The sequence below is a fragment of the Babylonia areolata genome, chromosome 18 (genome assembly GCF_041734735.1).
Source record: "Babylonia areolata isolate BAREFJ2019XMU chromosome 18, ASM4173473v1, whole genome shotgun sequence".
In the NCBI taxonomy this organism is placed as follows: Eukaryota; Metazoa; Mollusca; class Gastropoda; order Neogastropoda; family Buccinidae; genus Babylonia; species Babylonia areolata.
Window position 1 is genome coordinate 9958345 of NC_134893.1, and position 5000 is coordinate 9963344.

At 46.6% G+C, this 5000-nt stretch overlaps 1 protein-coding gene across 4 annotated transcripts in view; it reads right to left on the reverse strand.

Moving 5' to 3' along the window:
* The window catches only part of LOC143292428 (uncharacterized), a 107416-nt gene that overhangs the window by 60018 nt on the left and 42398 nt on the right, over positions 1-5000 (reverse strand). The window contains exon 1 of one of the 4 annotated variants that reach the window (XM_076602699.1): positions 3781-3896. The exons of 1 other annotated variant lie outside the window; for it this stretch is intronic. The gene's annotated coding sequence lies outside the window, so the exon portion shown is untranslated. Of the gene's footprint in view, positions 1-1858; positions 2269-3780; positions 3897-5000 lie in introns of those variants that run through there. 2 more of the 4 variants (XM_076602697.1, XM_076602696.1) reach the window with 2 other exon arrangements.

Sequence of the window (5000 nt, forward strand, 5' to 3'; positions counted from 1 at the left end):
ATGTTGTCAGTCCATCATTTTTTGTGTGTTTTTTTCCTGTCTTACTGTCCGTGTCCCTCTGTCAACAACTAATTCCTTGAAGGACTTTTAGTAACGCCATTGGATCTCGTTACGTGGCTTTACCAGTGAAGCTTTCTTTTCAGTTGATGCTGGCAGATCTTCATAAGATTCGATGTGTTGCTTGACGGCTTAGCGCTCTTGCATATCGGCGATGTGATTGATGTATCTTGTGTGTTGTATCTTGCGACAACACCTTATTTCCATGGTTTGGATTCTTCTTTCCAAACCCGCTGTGAATGTCCATGTCTAGCATGCATACAGGAAGACGGAATATACCATGCCCGCGGGAGTCTGATCTTGTGTTTCTGGGAGATGTTGTGATCCTTCCATACAGGTTTCAGTCTTGACAGTGCTGATGTTGTCTTTGCTACCCTTGAGAGGATTTCTAGGTTGGGTCCTCCATTACTGATGATGGATCCAAGGTAGGTGAACATTCTTATCTTCTGTTCTTGGACAGTTATATCAGCAGCGAGGGTGGTCTTGCGACTGTCCATCAGCTTGATCTTTTCGGCGCTTATTTCCATGCCAGAATATTGTCGGTGTTTCATCAAGCCTTTTAAGAAGCTAGGCGAGGTCTAGCTCATTTCCTGACGAGCCATCGATGTCATCTCCGAAGCGAAGGTTCGTGACGGCTATTCCTTTAACGCTGATTGTGCTGACATAATCTTCAAGCGTCAGTCATGAGGCGTTCTATGAATATATTGAACAATGGGAGACAGAAGGTAGCCCTGACGCACTCCATCCGAAGTACGGATCCACTCTCCAGTAGCACCCTGTGTCACTTTTGGAGTATAGTTGCTGGATCGTATTGACAAACCTTGGCCCGATGTTATTATTTTTTTCTTCGTGGCCCATATTGCTTCCTGCTAGATTTTGTCAAACGCCTTCCTGAAGTCTATGAAGACGTGGTAGAATTCCCTCTAGAGGTGTTGGAGGCGTTTTACGTAAAGGGTACGCAGGTTAAATACCTGTTCGATGGTACTTTTGCCTTTGCAGAACTCCAGTCTGCTCTTCAGCAAAGATGGTATCTGAGTGCGGCTGTGTGAGTATCACTTTGCTAGCATGGCTGATCAAACTGATGGTGCGATGGTTCTGGCAGTGTTGATGATTTCCTTTCTTGGGGAGGGTGATGACAAGTGACTGGGTCATGGAGTGGGCCGTTCGCTTGTGTGCCAAATTTTTGTTGCAGATGGCAGTTATGATCTCAATTACTGCATCTCCACCATGTTTCGAAAGTTCTGCAACGATGCTGTCGATGCCTGTAGCCTTGCCACATTTGAGCGACTTCACTGCTGTTACAACCTTCTCATTTGATGAAGCTTGAGCTCTTAGTGCACGTGGGTCTCCTTCCCTCACTGGACAAGTCAGAGCAGTACTCTGTCCATCTTTTTATGATGTCTTTTTCCTGTGTGAAACAGTCTCCGTCTTGGTCAAGGATGGTGCTGATTTTATTTTGGTTCTGTTTGGTTAAGTCTGTTACGAACTTAAGGTCTTTTTAGTGTCAATGTGATTTTTTTCTCAGTGTCTTCACACTGCTGCCCTGTCAAACTTTCCTTTTTATTCTTCATTTCTTGACCCTTCTCTGTGTTAAAAGAACATGTTAAAAAAAAAAAAATCAAAACACATCATCTCAGCCTCCTGCATATAAACAATGAACTTTTCTAGTGCCATGCATTGCCGCGAATGTGAAAAAAAAATCATTTACACTTTACAACTTTGGCACATTTTTTTCCCGCATTCATGAATGTACGACGCTTTTTTCTTCCTATCCGACTTGCTTCCCAGACACGTATCCTACCCAGTAATATATGAAGCGAAGGAGCATCAATCCCCCATCTGCCGTTCACATCAGCTTCCACAATGAACCCGTTTTTGGAACCGCCCACAAAGTGTATCGTGTGTCCACAGGAAAAGCGACTCATGCTGCCTCAACAGCAAAGGCCTCAACAACAGTGACAACAAGAACAACTACAAACTCTTTCTATCTATTCTTCACGAGTGCATAACCCTTTTAATACTGTACTTACAAAACCTATTCATCAGTCATTCACCAAATTTGCACCGCTGCGTAAAAAAATAGCAGAAAAAAAATCACTCAAATGAAATGTCAAACGTTTTATAACATTTTTAGAAATAACATAATGTGCTCTCCACTCGTGTAGTAACATTTCACCGGCTTCATTAGCAATCAGTCGCACACGTCAGGCAACATCCACACACGTGAGAACACATGGGCGGCACAGAGTGACGACGAGAAATCATCGTTCGCGCAGCTCTCTCCCTCACGAATCCGCTGCTGGCGAGGAGAGAAGGGGGGGAGAAGGAAGGGAGGGGGGAGGGGGGTTCCGGGAAGTAGAGGGGGGAGTGAGAGGATGGGTAAATCACATCTCGTTTTTGCTCGGCACCTCTCCCTCTCTCCCTGCCCTCCTCCCTCGCCCCCCCCTCTCTCTCTCTCACTCTCTGTCTCTCTCCCTGTCTCTCTCCCCTAGTTCGGGTTTCGGTCCCCTTACTCCCAGTGAATGCGCTTCTCTCATTCCCTCATGCCAGCAGCCACACCACACAGGGATAGAGGTCTTGAAGAAAACAGAAGGTGTGGATTTAGAAAGGAGGAGACGTTGGAGGTGGAGGGGGGGAGGGGTTGGGAAGGGGGGGGTGAGAGCCAGAGGGTGGGTGGGGAGTAGTGTAGAGGGGGGGTGGGTGAAGAGTCAGTGTTACGCAGGCAGCGGTTATGTTACTTGGAAGCAGAAGTGGGGATGGGAGAAAGGGAGGGGCAGATGCGTGTGGGGGTGGGGGAGCAGAAAACAGAAGATGGGGGAGGATGGGGTTTTGGGGGGCGGGGGGAGGGGAGGGGGACGGCAGAGGAATGGTGGAAGGGTGGATGTGGGGGGCGGAGGGCGGTGGGGGTGTGCGGGGGATGGTGGGTGGGGTTATGTTGGGAATAATAACAGTAGGTGGGGGAAGAAGAACAGGGTGGGGTGAGGCGTGGGTGTGGGAGGGTACTGAAGGGAGATCGTTTTCTGGTATTCTTGGGAGATGTGTATGTCAGTGTGAGAACGCGCGCGTGCTTGTGTGCGTGTATGTGTGTGTATGAGAGAGAGAGGGAGGGAGGGAGAGAGAGAGAGAGAGAGAGAGAGAGAGAGAGAGAGAGAGAGAGAGTGCGAGTGCGCCTATGTGTGTGTGTGTGTGTGTGTGTGTGTGTGTGTGTGTGTTTGAGTACTGTCTGAAAAGAAACGCTGTATTATTATTATTATTATTATTATTATTATTATTATAATCAGAAACCTGTTTATACCTTATTTCTCACGTAATGTTTCCAATTTCCTAGGGAGAAAAGCCATAGTTTCGATGAATATACTTCATCATAATTTTCTGCACACAGGGCTTCAATCACCTCCTACAATAGAATAGAATAGAAATGAATACAATACAATACATCTTTATTCATCCGTTCGGAAATTAATTATGCATTCATAGGCTCGTCACTCACCCAACACAATATCTCAGCCCATAGCCGAGTCCTGCACACACACACACACACACACACACACACACACACACACACACACACACACACACAACATGACAAAGGTTGCATCAAAAGATAAAAGAGCTACATATATAGTGCAAAATACATACAAGCTACATATATAGTGCAAAATACATACAAGCAAGTAATACACGACAGCGGCTTTATTTCCACACGCACCCCTGATCACCCACCTCTCAAAGACTCGCAAATTTCCATGGCAAGAAATCCTTTCAATGACAAGAAATCCTTTCCAACACTTTAGTCAGGTCAGGGGAATAGCCCTTGCTACTGGTACCATGTAACCCAGAGTACTACCTGCCGCATGTGAAGTCTCCCAACGACGGGCCTGGCGGAGGAGGAAACCTTTCCCAACGGCTGTGAAGGCTGAAGAGGATGACGAAAGGATCACCCCTCCAACACGAACACACATTCTTAAGGACGTTTGACGTGTATATTTTTTCCGGGACTTACTTCCCGGACACATCTCAGTCCACTACCACAATATCTGTCGCGTGATGTGTAACACACATCATTCCACCGTCTGCTGTTCACATCAGCGTCCACGGTCCACTGGCTTTCTGGAACTGCTCACAACTGTCTGAGGTGTCAAGTGCGCATCAACCAGTGAAAGCATAAGTCACGCTGCCTTGATTAATAGCCTTGGCAACCACACACTCACACATGCGCGCGCACGCGCGCGCGCACACACACACACACGCCCCCCCCCAAAAAAACAACAAAAACAACAAAAACCAAACACACACACACACACACACACACACACACACACACACACACACACACACAAACAACAACATAAAAACAACAACCAAACATAAAGAATAAGTGCCCGGTTGAATATTTAATATTCTCCAACCCCAACTCTCGCAGCTATTACATATTAACCCCCCCCCCCCATCTCTTTCCCAGCTGTAAAGACTAACTTTTCATTGCCACTGTACCATTTAATTTTATGAACTTTCCACTCACACAATAACAAACCACTGGGCTTTTATAAAATAATCAGTCTCCACTTACACAACAACAAACCACTGGGCTTTTATAAAACAGTCAGTCACGCATGCGAAGCAAGATTGGTTAGACACACACACACACACACACACACACACACACACACACAGAGAGAGAGAGAGAAGGCGAAAATAATGGGTTGTTCGCGCCGCCCTCTCACCACTGCAGCGAGTTTTGAGTGGGAGGCTGGATTAAATTGCATCTCTCTTTGCTGGGCACCCCCTTCCCCTCTCTCTCTCTTTCTCTTTCACCACCACGTTTTGGGTTACGTCCCCCTCTTCTTTTATCAGTGACAATCATGTACTTCATGCATGATTTCCGAATGCCACAGCCACGCCAAAAGCCACACAGGGACATAAGGTAGGGAATTCAGGTTTAA